Source organism: Theropithecus gelada, chromosome 9, assembly GCF_003255815.1.
Source record: "Theropithecus gelada isolate Dixy chromosome 9, Tgel_1.0, whole genome shotgun sequence".
In the NCBI taxonomy this organism is placed as follows: domain Eukaryota; kingdom Metazoa; phylum Chordata; class Mammalia; order Primates; family Cercopithecidae; genus Theropithecus; species Theropithecus gelada.
This window is the reverse complement of record NC_037677.1, coordinates 71501490-71524048: the sequence shown is the minus strand read 5'-3', so window position 1 is coordinate 71524048 and position 22559 is coordinate 71501490.

Here is a 22559-nt window from a genome sequence, read left to right as displayed (position 1 = left end):
TAACATTATGCAGCAACAGATAACAAACACAGCAAGTTTGTCTTCCCCACCAGACTCTGAGTGGGGAACCCCACCAGACTCTGAGAGAGAACTGTATCTTACTCATCTTGGGCATTCCAGTGTCCGGCACTGTGACTGCCATAAAGTAGATATCTTATAACTCTGACGAAAGGAACAGAACCAAATTGCATTTTTCCTTGTAAACCCTGTCCTCCACATATGTGCTATGTGAATCCAGCCCATTTTTTTTTCTTGGCCACAGAGAGAATGGGTTGGGTTCATTCCCATTACCACAAAGCCCTCAAGACACACTTGCCTTTGCCTGATCCCCATAAAATGCCTCAGGTGATACACAGGCAGGAGGAAAAAGACCCTAACACATCTTTCGGACATTGAAGAGCAGAAATTCTCACCTCTGGTCCATGAGCACTGGTTTTAGGGGTGAGAGTACTGCCTAGGGTTGTATGCAAAAGTCTCCAGGTTTGTACATTATTCTCAGGGAGAGGATTCATAACTTTACCAGTCCCTCAAAGAGATCATGATTAAAAGTGTTGAAAAGCCAGTGCTCCAGAGAGAGACAGAGGAAAAGAAAGAGATGCAATCTCTGATGAAAGATTTCCATGTCTGAGGAGGAGCCAAGGAATGAGGGTGATTCCAGTTGAGCTGGACTTGCATCATCTCACTTTCCCTGAAACCATTCCCAGCTAGGATTGAGATTCTAGAAAGTATACTAACGGATGATTTTTTTTTTCTCTTCTTCTTCTTTCCTGTTCCTTCAATGGTGAAAAGAAGCCTTTGGCATGTTGATTGTATTCAATTAGCCCCTGCCTGTCTCTCAGCCCCATCCCCTCCCCAAGAGAATATTGAACAATATCCTGAGCAGGCCGGGTGTGGATCCGGGCTGTGTCTGGCCTTGGGAAGCAGGTGAGCCTTGGCTTCATGCCCATCTCTTTTTCTGTTTTCCCTTCTGAGCCTCCGTCCTCTAAACATGTGTTTCCCTCCTTAGAACTGAGCCTGTGCCCCGTTCCTCTTATTCATTTTCATCCTTACCAAAGCATTAGTTAATAACTTAGGTGTTGGTTGTTATAGAAAGAAACTCATTGCATTTGACTCCCAAATCAAACCACAAAGGTGTCTGTTTATTCCTAAGGAGAAATGTATGTGCTAGTTGGGATCACAACAATAGGTCCTGACCTTCTGAGAATCACTTGGCCTCCCCTGGTCATCAGATCTTTCTCTGTCAAGTAAGAGAATTGGATTAGATTTCCTCCAGTGTTCCTTCCAGTCTCAAAACATCAGAGGGTTGAAGGAGAAAAAAAAAGTTACTGAGAAGTAGACTTGGACTCAATGTTCACATAAACTACCAATAAGCAGAAATGTCCAAATACAGAATGGGAGGTGGTAAACACCCTCTCATGGAGATGTTGATTCAGAGGCTGGACAACCCCTTGTAAAAGATATTATTAAAGGATATTATTGTTTGTGTGTGTGTGTGTGTGTGTGTGTGTGCAGCATCCATTCATTCAACAAACACTTAGAAAGCCTCGTGTATCTGCTAGGCACTGATGAGTCAGCATTGAAACATGACATTGACAATTTCTGCCTTAGTAAATCTGCATTCTAGGATCAAGTAACACACATGTATATACAGTGTAGGTATATACACAGTAGGAAGAGGTGAAGTCTGAGGCAAACTCGAGACTAAAGGCATACAATGTTAAAATGGTACCCATTTTGTGGGCCAGATAAGTCTGCAAGCTGAATTAGACACGGATCACAAAGTCATGATCCATGGTCCAGGTAATAATAAAGATTAATTGAGTGCACACCATGTGCCAGCCTGTTTTAGGTGCCTTACACATATTAAATCACTTATTCCTAGAATTAAACCACTTTTATAGGGACAATTATTTTCTCCATTTTACAGATGAGAAAGTCATGGCAAAAAAAGAGTTAAATAAGGTGCCCAGGTCACCTGGCAAGCTGATCTGTGACTCCAAACCCCCTTTTGAAACTCTATGTTGCCTCTACCTAGATGATTCCTCTGGTTCTGAACTTTTCTGGTTATGCAGAACTGGTCTTATTTAATCAAATCAGTGCAAGTGAGTGAGTTTTATTCATTTCTTTTACAACGACCTGCCTCATATAGGTAAGAGTGAAGAATCAGACTTCATTTTAGGCTTGAACCAGAATGACTGCTGACATTTCATCCCAGCTACTCAGGAGGCTGAGACTGGAGGATCACTTGAACCTGGGAGGCAGAGGTTGCAGTGAGCTGAGATCATGCCACTGCACTCCAGCCTTGGCAACAGTGTGAGACTCCGACTCAAAAAAAAAAAAAAAAAAAAAAAAGTCTTCTCAAAAGTATGTAAGCCCCAGAAGATATTCATGCCAGATTATATCTGTCCCTGTGAAACAGCCAAAGGCTGGGGTCAAGCAGGGAACAAACAATTTTCTCCTTTACATGTCAAGGGAGGAAGCATGTTATTCACCCTCTTACCTAACAAGCTTGTGCCTTGACCACAGAATGGTGAAATTTAAGAAGTGGAAGAGATCTGAACATCAAGTATAATATTTCTGTGGGATCTTAATAGGATTCATAAGAAGACAATAGCTACATGGTGAAATAACTTCAGGAATTTCTGCGTTGAAAAAGAGTTAATCTAGTTTTGTTACCTTTTAGGCTTCTTGGACTCCTTACCTTATTTTTCATGGGACATCTCTTGGACTAGGAATGTTCTGCAGAATAGATTTGTATAACCTGGCCTGATCTTCCCATCTAATTTTCACAAGTGAGGAATCTGAGGAGCTTGGGAAGATAAATGAGCCACTCAAGGTCACACAGCTGGCAAATAATAGTACTGATAAAAGGCCTTTGAGTTTTATGGTTGTGACAGCTTAGAACTGAAAAGGGTCTTAAAGAATACCTAATTCAAGCAATTCACTTTGTTAGAAGAGGAAATACAGCTCCAAAGAGAATAAGTTACTTGTCCAAGGCTGTACAGGCAGAGTCTGGACCACATTATAGACTTTCTGGCTTCTCCCTGGAAGGAAACAAAGTGAAAATGAATTTAATTATGATAGCCAGAAATGACTCTTAACCAATGTTTTCTAAGTATGTATAAGAGCTTCTGCTAAATGCTATAAGACATTGACATGACAGACACTGAGATGCTGCGGTAGCCTCAGTAAGGAAACTGATGTGGCGACTTCACATTAGAACCACTGGGAGCTTTACCAATACTACTGATGACCTTGTCTGAGCCATACTCTACAGAAATGAAATCTATTGAGAAGTTGGAGGTGAGATGGGGCCCCAGTGTCTGTATTTTTAAAAACTGCCTGGGTGATTCTAGTGCAGTCAGAGTGGAGAACCACTGGCCTAGACTAAAACAAGATCTGAAGTTGGAAAAAAGAGAAAAAGAGATGGCAGCAGAGGCTTCAGGCCAAGGGGTGCCTAGATCACCAGCTGAGAGGAGGCAATGGTGTTTATCCCCTTATTACACACACACACACACACACACACTGCTCTCATCTTTCTCCTCTCTGGCTAAAAGGGGAGAAATCCCTTGGTGGGAATAAGACCAGCAGTAAGAAGAGATGGATAAAAAGATCACTGGCCAGCCTTGGGCCTAGCTAAATCTTGCTAGCATGAATTTTTAGAAAATTGTGTCAGAATGGCTCTGTGACTTTCTTCTGAAACGCTCCCATACTCTGCATGGAAGCAGAAAGAGTAGGCCTGTGGGTTACTTAGAGCTTTGGGCAGGCAGGTTGGACACAAGGCTTCTTGCTAGCAGCAGAAATGACAGCTGAGAGAAGCTGGTTGATAGATTCCATGCAGATAGTACTTGTTTCACAATTGTGGTGAACCAGTGATGACTATAAGGAGTAGACTCCACTGCAAGGGGGTGCACCTTATTCTACGTGCAGTGAATTCCCTGCCCAGGATAGTGGTGGTTCACTCTGCCCATATCTGTGTTTCCTAGATTCCTTTCAAATCTCCCTTAACATCATTTGGAGATAATTTATATTTTCATTTTGGGTAAATTTTATACTTACAACCATCCCTCCAATTATTTCTGTAATAATGACCTTCCTGTGCCTAGCGGAACTGCCAAATTTGGCCACAGCACAGCTGATTATGAACTTGTGACTCAGTGGCCGACATTTGAAGACAATCTTTAACTCCAATAAGAAGCCAGCAGCCAGCATCTTCTAACAATTACTGTAATTTATGTATTCACAAAATGAAATGGCAATGTTCAGATTTCTCTTAAGAGATTCTTGACTTAACCACATGAGGACTGAGTCTCATTTGTAGAAAAATGAGACTAGCTTCTTGTCCTTCACCTCTGATCACAGGGAGTCTCAGAATGAAGTGCTATCTGAGATTAAATTGTAGCTTTCTTTTGTTTAATTTTTTAAATTTTACTATCCCCCGCTCCAGCTGGAACCCGAGAGTTAGTATGCACAGTCCGCTTTCCAACTGAACTGCCTAATCCTCTATGACTCAGCTGTCCAGAGCCACAGCTGGCTTGGCATTGATTTTAAAAGCCTCTCCTCTCTCTCTCTCTCTCTCTCTCTCTCTCTCTCTCTCTCGTTGTTCTCTCTCCTTTCTTCTTCCCACTCTAAAGTCCCCTCTCCCTCTCCCTACCCCAAGCCAGTTCCACAGTGAATCAATTGCCAGGTCTTTCCAATTGGCCGTAAGCAGCGCCAGGGGGAAACTCCTAGTTCTCTGGCTACAGGCTTGGGCTGGGGAAGCAGCTTATAAGGTCAGTGTCCCAAACTCAAGCAGACAGCAGTACAAATAAACAGCCATGGGGAGACAGACACGGAGTCAGGAAAATCCCCTACATGACTAGACTATCAGTTTCAGCAATGCCATGACTGAGAACATCAGGTTCAAGCCCATGACACTGAGGCCAAAGGGTTTGCCTTGGAATAAGTGTTGTTCTCAAGCCCATTTCTCTCTAGCCAGTGGCCATATTTTGTTAAAGAAAAAAAAAAAATTCACCTGAAGGATGACTGGCAGTCAAAATTAAATAATTATAAAAAATGATATATTTTCAGGATTTGAGTTAATTGAGATAGAAGGACAATCTAAATTAGCTAAGAACCTGAATTATGGAAGTTCTTGAAAGACAAGTGCCAGTGGGGAAGGGTACTCCTGATAGTGTTCTAGAAAAAAATTGGGTATTTGAAACCACAGATGTCTGTTTAAATGGACAAGAACCATGAGGTTCTTACCAGAGGCAGATTTATCATGAAACTAGTGAGGCTTATATTTCAAGACTTCTCTCTTAGATAGACATAGCTAAGGGGCACTAACATTGTGTTTATATGGTTATATGTTGTAAAATTTGCAAAAGGAAAATGTTTTAATATTCTTTTTCTTAAAAAGGGATTGCCAGCTTATACAAGCTTCAGACCCCTTGAATCCTGAACCCATATCAATTGGGAAAGGCATTTGGGGACAGATGGGGTGAGTGAAGGGGATTGCCTTTGGGGTCCACTTTTGTTCTTGCTGATTTGGATGAAAGGAGGAGGTACCCTGGTGTGGGGTCCAGCTTTTCATTCTCATTGGTGACTTAGGGCTCCCCTTCTTCCAGGCAGGCTCCCTCATGCCCCTCCGAACAATCTAATGTCACCCTACAGACACCTCCTGTGATCATGGTTCTTATTTTAGAAGTAAATGTGAGCATACATGTGCCCAGCATAAAGAAAGCATTCTATAAAATGCTAGCTATGGTGAACAATTTTCCGTGATCATAATGGTACTCCCTTTCTTTTGAGCATTTCTATAGCAACTCACATCCTTGGCCATGCAATCGTCTATGGTTGAATGTGTGACTCAAATCAGGCCTTTTAGAGTCTTTCCCTAGGTTATTCAACTGCGGCAAAGAGGGTCTCTTTTCTCTGGCTATGGCTGACAGCTGACAGGGATACAGCCTTGTGGGAAAGCTAGTGTGCGAATGAATTCTAGAGAAACTCAGTAGCCTTCCAGTGCCTGATTTCAGCACCCCATCCCATTTTCCTGCGGGTTTATAAGCCCACACAATTCCCCTTTCTTCTCAAGAAGGTTGCTGTCTCTTTTAACCTAAATTATCCTAATCCATTTTTAATCTGGAGTCACATGGTCATGAAAAAAATTCTTCCGGCTCTCTTTTTCTCTTCTATTGCAGCAAAGCTTCCTGTTGAGCATACTCCCTGTAGAATCATCTCCTACAGTGAAATCTCAATCACTTTTATCAACAATCCTGACATCAACAAATTACTAAACATCTTTCACTTTTGCAACTCAAACTATAGCACAAGCACCTACTAGGTCCAAGGCAACTGGCTCCCATCTGGACCAGGTAAACTACCTGGAATCTGACTGTGCTTCTACTGCAAAGTAAACAAAAGTACAACTCCAGGATCTATTACTGAAAAGTGTGAGGAACTGGTAGGTTGACCAATGATGGCCATAACTTCCGCAATATATTAGGCGCTATGTATATGCTGGATTTAAGATTATCTGAGAGCTCAAAGCACATTTTGACCATCACAAGAGTTAAAACATAGACCTGGCTGTGTTGGGTGTAATAATTTTGGTCTCACTGAAATTATTCCCTAAGAGAAAACTGGCCCTATTAGGGACACCTTGGGATAGTCATTTCCTGTATGTATAGGGCTTTATGACTAGAGGGCCTCTTAGCATCTGACGACTCTAATTTTGACCCAATAAGATGCAGTGTTTACAATGCATAAATGTATACCGCAGCTCCAATTGATCTAGTCAACACTCTAACTGGTGTTGCTGAGAATAGGGCCTTTCAATTAAACAGTTAAGAATGACTAGTAACTACTTCACAAAAAATATTTATAGTCGATTTATTAGATAATACTATTAAACACTTAAAAACAATCCTTTTCATAAGTGAGTTACCTACTCAATAACCCCACTATATTCAACTTGAAACCCAATTTTCATGGAAAGTTTACTATCCAAGTTTTCATAAATTATATGCTAGAAAAATTCAAATTATAGGGTAAGCGGCAAATGGTAAATTACCCTGAATAGAGAGCTGGGCTGGAATTCGGAAGTCCTAAGTTCTTGTCTTAGCTCTGTCCCTAAATTACTGCAATTACTCTGAGCCTCAGTTTCTGCATCTTTAAAATGATAGAGTTGGACCACATCATAACTATAATTTATTGAGCTATTACTATGTGCCAGGACTTGTGTGTGGAGCTTTATGCACATTATTTTATTACACCGCCATTTATTTCTTCCATTAGTTATTTTAGTACATAATACTTTTTATGCTTTATTCTGTACAGAGCAGAAAACTGAGGCTCACAGAGACTAAGAAACTTTCCCAAGATCACACAGCTAGTAGGTGGCAGAGTAGAGATTCAAACTGGGTTAAACTAGGTTCAGAGCCCACACACTTAACTACTACTTGATTCTGTTATTTTTGGAGGATCTCAAAGATTCTTCTGGCTACAAAGTACTTTTCTTATATTTCTAAGTAGCAATCCATTTCAGGATTAACAGGGTTTCATTGTTATCTTAGTATATTTGGACTGGTTTGTGACAGTTAATTTCCAGTTAATCCAATTATGATAAATGTGAGCTGAGACCTGTAAATTCAATTATAACCAACTCAGAACTAATTTTCAGTAAAATTAAGAAATACCAGTCAAGAAAACACCAATGGTTGTTAGATTCTCTAACTTATTCTGGAGCTTATTTTGACTACATTTTAGGAACAAACCCCATTTAGAAGATGAACTCTGTCCTGAAGGGGAAACTAACCACTCTTGGCTCTTTCCCCATTAGTAAAATCGTAAAACAAATATGGATTTTTCCTCCTGGTTTCCAATCCCTTTACTCCACCCCAGCCACCACAAACACAGTCTGTCGGTGTGGTCTGACTGGTTGTTGTTGGTGGCAGTGACTTTAATCCTACCCCACCTCCTCCAAGAGGGAGCTTGGACGCCAAGGGTTTAGCTCTTGGAGTATTTCTCATGCTGTTTGAGGAACTGAAAGTTGGAGCTATAAAGAAATATAATATGTGGCCCATTGCCTTATAGATGTCCCAACAGTGAGGGCACAAATGAAGCAGATAAAAATGCAGAACAGAGTAAAGTAAAGGATATGTTAAGAGCTCGGCTTCTATGGTAGACGTGAGGGAAGAAGCTATGATAGAGGGTTGGGTGGGGAAGAGAAAGAAAGAGATTGAGTTGAGGTATAGACAAGACTTGGATTGGCTAGGGAGAATGGGAAGGGGAAGGAGAAGAGGGGCATTCTAGGTAAGAAAACCAGGATAGGGAACAAGGAAGGAATGAATGCGGTATGCTACAGCACTGTGAAGAGAACTTCTGTGCTAGCAGACTTCTAACCAAAACCTCTAGTTAACAACTAGAAAATTCCATCAGAAAAGTCTTCACAGGCAAGGACTTCATCTCTTTTGCTTATCACCATGTCCTGGGTGTCTATAACAATACTTGACACAGAGAAGGTAGCCAACACATATCACTCAATGCCTAAATGTTGTATTTCATGTAGATCTGTGGCTCTCAAAGTGTCGTCCCTGGGCCAGCATTATTGACATCACGTGGGAACTTGCTAGAAATAAAAATTCTTAGGCCCCACTCCAGACCTACTGAATCAGAAACTCTAGAATTGGGCCCCAGAGTCTGTAGTTTAACAAGCTCTCCAGGTGATTCTGATGCACATTGAAATTTATAAACCATGCCGAGTGCTGTGGCTCGCATCTGGAATCCCGGCATTTTGGCAGGCCAAAGCAGGCAGATCACTAGAGGTCAGGAGTTCGAGCCTAGCCTGGCCAAGATGGTGAAAACCCATCTCTACTAAAAATAGAAAACTTAGCCAGGTGTGTTGGCACATGCCTATAGTCCCAGATACTTGGGAGGCTGAGGTGGGAGGATCATCTGAGCCTGGGGAGGCTGAGGCTGCAGTGAACCGTGATTGTGCCACTGCATTCCAGCCTGTGTGACAGAGAGAGATCTGGCCTCAAAAAAAAAAAAAAAAAAAAAAAAAAAAAGAAAAGAAAAGAAAAAAGAAAAACAACAGTCTGAACCTTGGATGTATACCAAAGCATGATTATGGCAATTTTCTTCCTGCCTCCAAAAGCCGTGATATTCTTCCTAGCATGTTCTAAAAGGGAAGAAAAGGAGTATTTATTCTTTAAAGGCTGGCAAGTAACATCCGAAACTCTTAAGCGCTGGTAGTGACCTCTTTGCATTTCAGAGAATACAACTGTCTAAATCCAAATAAGTAAAACTAGATTTATCTGTTTATCAGGACACAGTGTCTCTCACAGGAAGAGGAGGACCCCAGGTTCTGGGAACACAATACTACCAAAAAAAAAGTGAATTTAAAACTATGAATGAAATGATGAAGTACTAGTTTAACATGGCTGACTGACCCAAGTATTTTCCCTTCTAAAAGTCCAATAAAATAATAGTAAAAGAATAACTAATAAGAGCAAAGAGAGTGGAAAGGACACTAGAACCATTTCAATTAATCTCTGAAAATTGGAAGAGGACAGAAAACGGTGGGACCTTCTTGGAACAACTTGAAGGAACGAGTGTTGCTGTTAGTAAATGCTTGATGCAGATTCCTGAGGAGCTGAGGCCTTAAGAGTAGCAAGTCTCCCTCTATTCCTGAAGAAAATAAGTGTTCTCCATGATATTTCATAAAACCAGAGAACTGGGCTGGGCATGGTGCGTCACGCCTGTAATCCCAGCACTTTGGGAGGCCGAGGCAGGTGGATCACCTGCAGTCAGAGGTTCGAGACCAGCCTGACCAACATGGTGAAACCCTGTCTCTACTAAAAAAAAAAAAAAAAAGCAAAAATGAGCTGGGTATAGTGGTGCACACCCGTAGTCCCAGCTACTTGGGAGGCTGAGGAACGAGAATCACTTTAAACCGGGAAGTGGAGGCTGCAGTGAGCCAAGAAAAACCTAGAGAACTGGAAGAGACATTGAAAACTGAAATTCTAAACTCCATATTGACCAACTAAGGAAACTGAGGCATAAGGAAGTTAACAGATGATTGTCCCTGGTAACATACTGGTTACTAACAAAATCTAAGAATCCACTGATCTTTCTCTGAGTGTGCCTTCTTTCTCTGAGTGTGCCTTCTATCATAACCCACTGCCTGTCTCAATTCACCAGGATCGCCAAAGCCTTCCATGATGAAGTGCCACATCACATGGATCTCTATCACACTATTTCGTGAGGTGTAGACAAGAGTACTGAACTAGGTCATAACACTCATACGCCCCAGCTCTGAGCATGTGTGACTGTTGATCCATTAATCTGTATTGTGTTTGTGGTGGGATCTACAGTGTGTTGGGAGTGGGGCAAATGGAGATGAGGTTGTTAATTTGCATTTTCAAGTCTTTCTTTTTCATTTTAAAAATTGCTTAGGCTCATTAAATAAATTATTCCAGTAACTGTAGAGTATTATTTGATGTTTAAACATCCCTTGGAACTCACTACTATTCATGCTTTATTTAATAGTCTTATGAATTTATCAGTCAGCATTTCTTTAATCATTAAACAATTAACATTCCTTTAAATATTTGTGCAAACCTTACAACTAAAAAAATTAAAATGTGGATCCATCAAATAAAAATTTCTGAAATATTTAAATATTGATTGCTAATGCAAATACTTCTATTTGATTAAAATCACAATTTTACCATAATAAATTATCTTTAGCATTTAAACATTTAAAAAGCAGACACACAAATACACACTATTAAAGTGATGAAAAGCTAATTTGTACCCTGAAACTAAAACTAGTTTCCCAAATGTTAATGCCATAGACTTAAGTACCAGTAAGTGATTTACATTTCTTCTCAGGCTTGCCTTCCTTATATTTCTGTAATTTCAGTATTTTTATATCTCATTAGACTGAAGGAAAAGGACCAGTCTCAAAAAGTGACAGCTATGATACCTGGGTAATGAATGGATTGACATTTGATCTGTTGCAGTATCTACGGTAGTTTTCATTTTCTCCTTTTTATGATAAAGTTTCATTTCTTACATCATGGCAGTTTTAACTTTCTGTCTTTCACACAGATTTAAATATTACAAACCTAGTGCTTTTCTGAAAATGATTTATTCTTTCGTTGGGCACAGCTGGTAGTAGGTAACACACTGACTTGCCATTTTGATATATTGATTCTGCCTATTAGCATTATGAAACATCTTACCAGTATTTTATTTAAAAGGAAACTTATTGGTATTTTATTAAACCTAAGAGGGCTATCTAGAGCAGAACTTTGCAACCGGCACAATATGTAATTCCCCATTCCTATGTGTGAATGACTGGGGTGCCACCATTTAGATCCCTTCTGCCCTGAGCTGCTTGGAGCCTGGAGAGTTCAGGAAATCTGGAAGAGGGGAGAGAGAAAGGGGGACATCAAAAGCAGCTGTACAGTGTGTCATGAATTAATGTTGGATAAATATCATCATTTTCTCTGTGTGCCGTGAAATGAAAGGTTTGGGAAGGATTCGTCTCCAAAGGGGAGATTGAGACTGCCTAGTCGTTTCTCTTCTGTAGGACATAAGGCTTTCTTGTCCTTTTGGAACACACTGTGGCATGTCCCTTCCACTTGATTATTTTGTGTGACCACTCCTGATGGACTGCGGGACTCTGTTTTGCCAGTTTTAATTGGTTTTTCTCATTCTTCTTATAGTATATGCCTACTTTCATCAGAATTACATACAATTCTATTTATTCTTTCCTCCTGAAACAGAAAATAATGGGTAGTGAACTATAAATTATGGATTATTTCTTATTAAGAAGAGAAACAAAATATTTGTACTTAATTATATACCCTTAATTTATAAAACCAAAAAGAAATTAAAACAGCCTATTATATTAACCCCCTTTGTATCACAGTGATGTTTGTATACACTTTACATCAACTTTACCTTTTTTGCATCACTAGAAACTAATAATTTTTCCTAGAGAGTTGCAACCTACTTTGATGAAACATTGTGTTACTCATTTTGTCTTATCTATTTTACTGAGTTCAACCTAGCTAAGGGAAGCCTCTTTAAGTTGAGTCTTTTGCCTTTTGAACATTGCCTCTGGCATTTTATAAAAATATGTATGCTGTCTCGGACTCATCCTGACATTTCCCTGACCCCACGACATGGAATAAACTACCTTTTAAAGGCTCTTGGTGCCCTTTAGTGGAGAAAGTAAGAGAGAGTTTACATAGAATGCTGAACTTTAGTGTAGTATGTTTCTAAATGCTACTTTTCTTAGAGTATGTGGCCTTATCAATCCATAATGTTCCTTTCCACACTGACAAAAGCAACAACAACAACAACAACAACAACATCCTATGATCCCATTACCCCCACCACCACCAAAAATTAATATTGTTTGTAGGTCCTGCAAGTTTTTTTTTCTTGAACAAATCTTTGACTTAGTACGTTCTTCTTTTAAATAGGGATGGTTCTTCAATGTAACAGGTAGTTGACAGGATTAAAGGAAATAAAAAAAGGCCCTGAAAATGAAAACTATTTTTATTTTCTACTCCTACTATATTCTACTCATACATGATCCTCTCAAGATTCCTAGGACACCCCTATGTTTCTCCGTTTCCTTATCTTTGCTCTCTGCTAACATTTAAAATGTGTACCAGGCTCAGCTTAAAAGCAACCTCCTTTGGGAGCAGTCTGAGGTGTTCAGGCAGAAGGAGTCCTTTCTTTGCCGTGTTTCAGGAGTACCCCAATGATTCTGCTTTTAAAACCATTGATTATGTGTATTTATTCACACGTCCATCTCTCCTAATAAGGTATGTTTGTGGAGGGCAGAGATCATATTTTATTCATCTTTATATACAAAGAGCTGCACATACTACCTTGTGTGAAATAAACAAGAGATGTTTACTGAATCAATTGTTGTTTGGGTTAAATCACTCACTGATTGGGTTAGGTCACTGATTTTCTATTATCATGCAATTAAACAAACCCAAAGAGTTATTGACAGGGAGGATGAATAATTATTTCTAACACTAGAATTACTCTGATATGATCAGGCTCCTCAAATTGAAGTGTATGCTTCTTAAACTGTGGAATGGAATCACCTAAGACAGGGTTCCCCAAACCCTGGGCCACGGACCGGCACTGGTCTGGTCTGTGGTCTGTTAGGAACTGGGCCGCACAGCAGGAGGTGAGTGGTGGGCAAGCTAGCATTACCGCCTGAGCTCTGCCTCCTGTCATATCAGCGGCGGCATTAGATTTCCATAGGAGCTGGAACCCTGTTGTGAACTGCTCATGTGAGGGATCTGGGTTGTGTTCTCCTTATGAGAATCTAACTAATGCCTAATGATCTGAGGTGAGATGTAACAGTTTCATCCTGAAACCATCTCCACTCCAACCACCGTCCATGGGAAAAGTGTCTTCCGCAAAACCAGTCCCTGATATCCTGATGTCAAAAACTTTGGGGACTGCTGACCTAAGTGACTTGTGGAAAATGGAGGTACCATACTCTACCCTAGACCTGGTGAGCCTGAATCTCTGAGGACAGGTCAGGCAATCTGCAGTTTTGACATTTTCTCAGGTGACTATTATACCCATCAATGTTTCAGAACCACTGCCTTAGAGAAATCCTGGCTCTTATCACACCCAATGCAGAGCTCAATCCTAATTCAGAGGTCCCTGACCTTATGATAAGCTGTTTCTGATATGAGGGTAGATACATCTCCCAGGATGAGAACCAGGGTGGACATGATAAAGCTAGGAAGGAGGTCCTTTTCAATTCCTAGTACTATCTCATACTGACTAGTGAGCTTTTAGAATAAACCACTCATGGACCAATGATTCTGTCCATGCAACTGATGTGTGCTGACATGGATGTGGGCTCTGGCACCAGAGTGGATAGATTTGATTTGGTTCCCAGAATTATCACATGTTGGCTGTGTGACCAGATGCAGGTGAATAAAGCTCTTTGAGTTTCCACTTTTGTTTTCTCTAAAATGAAGATGTGAGAACCCCTTTCACTCACAAGATTGCGGTAAAGACTGTGAGAGGCAATGACATATGTAAAAATGTTTTATTAAACCTCAAAATGGTCTCTGTTAATTATTATTTTCAGTGCATAGACCAACTTAAAAGGTTCACTTCTAGATCATGTGTTTGACAGCTGCCAGCTACTCATGGCTGATAAAGTGGACCCTGAGTGTCCACTTCACCATAGACACAAATGACATCTATGATGTGACTGGGAACAGATCCTGTTACTGGTCATGGAGCATGATACAAGTAATCACTCAATCCCTCAGGTCTTCAGCCATAAAATTAGCATTGAGTTGCCCATTTACATAGATGAAAATGCACCACACAGCCCATGCCATGAATAACTAAGTATCATGTTTCTGTAAGTTACTAACATTGCTCTGCTTTGAAGAGTATTAGAGCTCTACTTTTGCTAAATGCCAGGGAAAATGTATCATTCAATTCAGAAGTGGATATTGGGCACTTACAACATGTAAGGAGCTATATAGCTCAGAATAAACACTTTGAAAATTGAAATAAAGAAGGACATCTCATCTGCTGAATTAGAACTGGCCATTTGTGATGGCTCGGATGCCCCCTTTTGCTGCAGAACGAGCTAAGGAACTACATTTTACCTCACTTAGTCACCTTCATTATTCCTTTCTGCAGGCTCCAGAGTCCCCAAAATTGCATCTGCACAGATAGCCACTCAATATTTGTTGAATTGAATGTATACTTCTTATCCAAAAGAAGATCTTCATCTAAGACACCTTACACTGGTGAATGTGTTGGTTATAACGTAATACTTCTCTATAAAACTCCAAGTTCCACATATAGCTTAGACAGAATCTCTTATTTGGATGGGTCCTTGACACCTTGACAATCTAGCATGTTCCAAAATGCATTCCATGGAACACTAATCCTGTGAGATACTCCTTGAAAGGGAGGGTTCCATTGTCAAATGACTTTAGGAAACAGTGCCCACCTCCTGTTGGGAGGTCTCAATGCAAAATGGCATATTAAAGGCTCTGAGAAGTCTTGCAGCAATCCTGTATTTTGTTTTTATTTTGAGAACCTGTTTTAAAAATTAATTAGTTTTTAATTGACAAATAAAAATTACATATATTTATCATGTCCAACATGTGTTTTGAAAAATGTATAGTTTGTGAAATGACTAAATTAGGCTAATTAACATATGCATTACCTCACATATTTATCATTTTTCTGTGGTTGTGAGAACTCTTAAAATGTATTCTCAGCAATTTTCAAGAACACAATACATTGTTGTAAACTATAGTCGCCATGTTGTATGTTAGATCGCTTGAACCTGTTCCTTCTATCTCACTGAAATGTTGATCCTGTGACCATCTCCCCAGTATCCCCTTCCTTACCAGTTCCTGGTCACCTCTATTTACTCTCTGCTTTTACGAGTTTGACTTCTTTAGATTCCACAAGAAAGTGGTATCGTGTGGTATCTGTCTTGCTGGGCCTGGCTTATTTCACCTAATATAATGCCCTCCAAGTTTGAGAGCATGATAATATGTGACACAATTGGGTAAATTTTGCTCTTTCTTGTTATGTCAGCTTCCTACGCCTCTGCTGGTGTGACACAGGCTGTGCCTCCTGTAAGGGAGCCATCCCCTTTTAGGCTTTTAGTTGCCACTTTCTGCCTGTGACATGTTTGTCTCTAGACAAACCTAACTCCCGACTGACTAATCTCATGGTGATATTGTGGCCTCTGGTTGCCCTTCAAGGTAAACGTTAAAAGCATTTTTTTCCTACAAATTAACTCATTTTTGAGTAGTCAATAAGTTCTAATGTTTCAAACATCAAAAGGTAAGAAAAGGTATTCAAAGAGAAGTCTCCTTCCCACCTACCCCAGCTGTTCAGTTCCCACTCTTTATCACCAACACCACTAGGAGTAATTACGGCTTTTAATTTCTTCTTTAACCTTCCAGACTTAGGCATATCCATGCTGATATATATCACACACACATAAATAGTGTCCGTTCTCGTTTACAGAAATAGTGCTTATTATATACATTTTTTGAGAAACAAAAATTATCATGAGCCTAAAATATGTAAATTTCACAAAACTGGATTCTATTTCCCTAATTTCCTCACATGAAGAAAGATTTAAAAATACATCTGTGGAAGGCTTTGAGCTTTGAGGTCTTGCATTTGGCAAACCAAGATCTCCTATAGGACAAGAGGACCCCAGCAGGACTGGTGGTATGTGTCAAGCTCTTGGATGAGCAAACCAAAGCACAGGCCTCCTTTCAACCTTGCCGTGGTAGAGGCATGGAGAGACCTCTGTGACTCCTCAATACTTCACTGCTGATATGAAATATGCATTCTGCAAAAGCAAGCTTTAAACATAAAATAGGCCAGGGGAAGTGGCTCGGCACTGTAATCCCAGCACTTTGGGAGGAGGGCAGGAGTTTCAGACCAGCCTGGACGATGTAGCAAGATCTCATTTCTAAAAAAATAAAAATAAAAAATTAGCCACATGCAATGGTGCACACCTGTAGTCCCAGCTATTTGGGAGGCGGAGGTGGAAGAATTGCTTGAGGCTGGGAGTTTGAGGCTGCAGGGATAGCACCACTGCACCCCAGCACGGATGACGGAGCCATGAAACCCTGACTGTATAAAACAAAAACAAACAAACAAAGAAAAGCAGGCTGGGCGTGGTGGGCTCATGTCGGTAATCCCAGCACTTTGGGAGGATGAGGCCAGTGGATCACTTGAGGTCAGGACTTCAAGACCAGCCTGGCCAACATGGTGAAACCTCGTCTCTACTAAAAATACAAAAGTTAGCCATGCGTGATGGCAGGCACCTGTAATCCCAGCTACACAGGAGGCTGAGGCAGGAGAATCGCTTGAACCTGGAAGGCGGAGGTTGCAGTAAACAGAGATGGGCAACAGAGTGAGAGAGACTCTGTCTCAAGAAGAACCCTTTTTCACAAAAAGCCCCCAAAACCCATACAATACAAAAGCAGATTTGCCAAATAGAAAATGTCAGTGTCATTAGAAGGCTAATAAGTAGGAGCCTAGGGAGGGGGAAAAGATAGTTACGATGTCACACTGAGTGAAACATTCACAGCAACTGCTGCTTTTTTTCAATTTTAAAAGCACGGAAGCAGAGACTTTGACCTGTCATTAAGGCAGGATAGCAGAATGGTTCCGAGGATCTAAAGTCAGTCAGGACTGTTTTCATGTCTCAACTGTGCCACTTACTTTTTGTGTGCCCTTGGGCAAGTTACCTAACCTCTCTGTGCCTCAGTCTTGTCATCTGTAAAATGGGAGCAATAGGAGTACCTACCTCACAGGACTGTTGTGAAGGTTATGGGAGATGGTGCTTATAAGGAGCCTAGCCAAGAACTTGACTCACGCCGGTTAATATTTACTGAACAGAGGTGATTTTTAAGGGGATTTTATTAGCGCATGCAAGTAATGATTCATTCACTTGAAAGTTCAGACCGAGAACAAGTTGTTGAGTTTTTGGTTGTTGTTAGTTTTTGGTTGTTGTTGATATTTGTGCTCTTCTTTTGCTACTGCCTTAGAAGCGCCTAATTCATCCAGTATATTTGGAGCTAATTGTATTAACTGCTGAACAACAATTTCAGTTCCAGTGGGTGACAGAATCAAATTCTTTCATATTATCTTAGTCCCTGGAAATGGGTTAGTGGACCAGAGTCATCTTGTTAATTTGCAGAAATGGCTGAGAGAGGGATCCATTCCAAATCTTATCCATTAACTCCATGGAAACCGGATTGAATCCATGTTCTTTACATAGAGTGGAAATGATACTTGGGATGTTCCACAGTCTGAAATCCAGCCCTATAATAAGAACCATGTTGCTGATGTCAGCAGCTAGGAAGCTGCAGGGTATTGAAAGTCTTTGGGACTCTAGCATCCACTCGTATTTATAGCAATATTGCTTTTTTACCCTTGAAATGACACATCATCTTAGAATTTTAAAGAGAGTTCCAAATCTGAGCTGGCTGAGTCCATTTGCAAGCCCGTGGAGGAGCTGTGCTATTGAAGAAGTAGCTGTCACCTTACAAATGAGGAATAGAGTTACATCAGAAACTACTCATCCACAAATTTCTTTAGAAGTAGGATCTTCAGACAGACAGTTCTCAGACACTGGAGGAAGTCTAAGTCTTTGGAACCCACCACAATATAAGTGAAGGAGACAAATTCTTTCACGTGTGGCCGGTGAAATAACAGCTAACTGAACTTGACAAAATATCAAAACATTTCCAGGAAATATACAAGATACGGATGACTAGCTACTAAACGTAGGTATACATGTCTCATTGTACATCCTTTAAGATAAATAGTATGAAAAAATAGTACTTAATATCTCTTTGGATGATTCTGTTCTGGAATCACCTAAATGAGATGAAAATTGTCATCTGTTATGAATGAGAATAATAACCTCACAAAGTAATTTTTATCCTAAATTCAGATTCTGTCTGCTTTTCCCTCCCCTCTCTTTCCACATGCTGTAATGGGATAAATGATGTTTTCAATCAGGGAGGGATGGGAAAAATTAAGAAGCTTTAGGAAAAGTATATCCTGAATTTCCAAAAGCTGTCTAGGTCAGTCGAGAGTCTAGTCAGAAAGTGTATTCATCCTGCCTGGATATTTCCATTGATGGCGGAAGCGAGGCAGGGACAGCTGAAAATGATTACACTTGTGACCCTTTCCCAGGGAGATCCTAAAGTCGAAGGTATTTGGAGGCTTGCAGCTTGTTACCATTTTGCCTTTATTTCTCTGGGTAAGCAGTCATGCTGAATGAATTTGTGATTCACTTAATAAACACTTGGGGGAATGATTTCTTGCTTCCTCGAGCCATGTTTTTTAATCTGGTCTACACCACCCTTCAAAATATGGAAGAAAAAATATCCTTCAGAAACCAAACGACTGTTTTTCTCAACATGGGTGAAGAATGTTTTCATTCTGTACCTGTTATGGAAAAGAGTATGCAGAAGCAGGATAGCCACTAAATTCAGAGTCAGCCCTACCTGTCAGTGGGTGGGGGGGTGGTTTGAGAAGTGTAATAAAGTCTAGAAATGTAAGGTGTCATATTATTCTTTCTCTGTTTAGTGAGCCCTTCAGACTCCATAATAGTCCTCGACTGGTGTCCCAAGAACACTGCTCCACAATTGAGAAAACACACTACCCAATCCCCTCAAGAAGGCTTGTTCATCTTAGACATGCATTCTTTCTCTTTCAAAACTTGTGTAAAACTATATAGTGTAACGACTGCATATTCTCTTTTACAAAAAACAAAACAGGGAACTTATATTCTGCTTATATTGAAGCTGAATGATTTGCTTCTCCCAGTTAGCTGAGCTCCTACACTCAGGTGGGCTTCAGCCAACTTGGTCTGTATGCTTTTCAGGTGAAATGCCCAGATGGCCCAAATAACCAACTTCAACCGGTTATGCCATGGTTTTCATGCAGATGTTTCGCCTTAAGTAAATCCTATAGCATACTAGTTGCAACATTTTATTGATTTTTTAGCAGAAAAATTTCTGAGAACACAATTTTAGTTTTCATAGAAGGGCAATGTGCAATGTTTTCCCAATGTTCTGTGTAATGCAGCTTAATCTAGATTATTCTGTGGACAGATCATATTGTATGTAAAAGGAAGATAGGTGCACGTTCAAATTCAGAGTTGTTGGTTTTATAGTAGTATTCTAGTACGTATTTATATGCTTCCAAATATCCCTAGTCTTCGAGCAAACCAGTTGTTTAAGGATACTATAGCATTGCCAAATAGCCAAAAAATGTTTCACTATCGGTTATAGCATCTGAACTTTCCTCCAGAAATTCACATACTTATTTTACTTAAGACAATGAGAAGGAAAAATTAGAATGTTCCAACATCATAAGACTCCTTTTATGGGGAATGCATTTCTGACTGTGTCTACAATAAGACATTTGCAGACCTGGCTTTCCTGTGCAGGGAATTTTATTGGCTTCACAGATACCTGTGTCAGTGCTGAAAGAGAACATCATACAACATGCATGCTTCATGTGACCATTTAAGCTTTATTTAAACAATCACAGTGAGCTGTTTTCAATTTAGCAACTGTAAAACGTATTATATATTTCCAATTAGATGGGTTTTGGTTTTGAAAGATGCTTAATTCGTCTCCTAGAACTTATCACATTAGGCTTTACTTTCCTTTATCTCTCTTCTGTTACTAAGAACTCTTTTATTTTATTTCCTTCTATCCAAGATACTTTTTCTCCTATTACAGCTTTCCCTTTTACCTCCCTGTTAGCCTAGTTGTTCAGCAGAATATTCATTCCTCCAGTGTAGTTTTGTCCTAGTTATACAGTATAGAGTAGCAGGGATGGTGGTGATAGTAGTTGTACATAGCAAAGAATAAGTTGTAATAATAACATTAGGTTGGTGCCATTACTTTTAATGGCAAAACCTGCAATTATGTTTGCACCAATCTCATAATAGTAACAATAGCTCCTGTAGTGGAAACAGCTTGTATTTGTCTTCCTAGTGGACAATAGGAAAGCAAATACAAGCTATTTCCACTACAGGGGCTATTTCCCCATTTGGAGACTTGACATTCCCTTACTCTCAATCTACATGAACCCCAAACCCCGGCCTGAACAACTAGAGCATTCCATCCCCTGGCCACAGTGACTAATTCAGGGCTGGAAGTGTGATGCAACCAGGCAATGAAACCCCATTCCAGGATCTTCAGAAAACTTTTGGGATCTTCTTCTCCTGTGGTTGCTCAGCTGGGAAGATGTCTCAGCATTCATCTTGCCATCTCATGGGGACGATCTGCCTGAAAATGAAACCAATCAGAGACTACAGAGCCAAGACTACAGAGCCAAGTGATTAGAGAGAACTCATAGTGAGGACCACGGATGAGCTCCTGGCCCAGATGCTGGGCCTTTTTCGCATAAGTTAAGTTGAACTAGGCTTCTGTCACTTGCTACTAGAGGAAACCTCACTGATAAAGAGGTAACTGTGTCATTTATTGAGCACTGCTTGTGTGCCAGGCACCAGAATAAGTATGTTAATAGATGTAGTCTCATTTAATCCACACAACAGACCTATATTTGCCGCAATTGTGTAGATGAGGAGACGGAGATTTGAAGAGGTTAAGTAATTCTGAGGCTATCCAGCTGGTACAGAACACCAGAGCCTCGGCACTGGTAATATTGATAAGGCTGAATTTAGCAAGATGGCCGGGGACATTGACTCAAAATATTCAGGCTGGAGGGCTGCCATTGGCTAGTCACTAGGGCCCTGAAAGCATCGATGTAGGCATTCTGGAGCATCCATCAAGTCTTTATGGAGTTGGTTTTGGCAGAGATGCCCATAGATGAAATCAAAGCCAGACAGTATATTTTGCTTATTTAGCCATGGGGCCAGTTAGATCCTGGAATTCTCCATGGGGAGCAAGAGTGAGTACAGTCAGTTCCAAGACTTCTGCGAAAAGACAGTATGCATATCAGGCTACATATATTATAGTTCCTTAACTCCTGAGAGAATTAAGGGGCCTCCTTAGGGGTCTGAGCTAAGCCCAAATTGGGTTAAATAACTGGTGAGAAGATGAGGCACAGGTTCACCCTAGAGTCCATCCCAGCCAGCATTTGTGGCTTGCAATTGATTTGTCATGGTCTGGCCCAGGGCAAGGTGAGGTCATTGTGGTGAAGGTAAAAAATGATCCAAATGCATTCACCATGCCAGGCCTGGGCCTGTTTGCCCTCATATCTATTCCTTGCCCTTCCTCTGCTCTGCCTTGCTGTGGGGCTGACCCCTGTGGGCTGCCTTCCCCAGGCTCCTGTGTGAGATGGCTTCTGCCTGGTGCAGTCAACCACAGGCACTGGCGAGGCACTGGCAGTGGGGAATGAAGGTAAGTTTGGGTGTTTCTCCCTCTCATTCTCTGCCTCAAACTCATTCTGCAGCAAAAGCTGGGTCTCATCCATAGCTCCAGATTCCACAAATCAGGGCCACCCTGGCTCCACCTCTGCCTCCTCATCCCAGTCTCAGTGCCTCTGGAAATGCTGCTTTCAACCTATGGGCCATGGAGGGCCTCCTGCTGGTGCTCATCTCCGGGTCATTGGATTGTCCTTCCTTGGCATCTCACCTCTGTAACTAATTCCTGTTGGAAATGCTTATAGCATTTCTTGTTTTCTTGGTTAGCCAAAGGCCCAAAATGCAACCCCTTCTTGAGAGCAGCAACCCTACCTTTGAGCACCCTCCTGTAGTAAGTGCTTAAAAATAAATAGGTTGCTTAGTTGGTTGATGGAAACTCTTGCCAGCCTAACCCATCCATTAGCATGTTCTGCTTTCACAGAACTGCTCAGTGGAATCAGAGATCCTGTTTTCAGCCTCATTTTAGTGGGCTGGTCCTTTTGACTTCCTACTTACTCCTTTGCAGGCTGGTAGGAGCTGAGCAATAGGAGTCTTTCCTGAAAATCTTTCCATCTTCTCAGTAATCATATTAAGTATCTGATTTTGTGTAGGCTGGCCA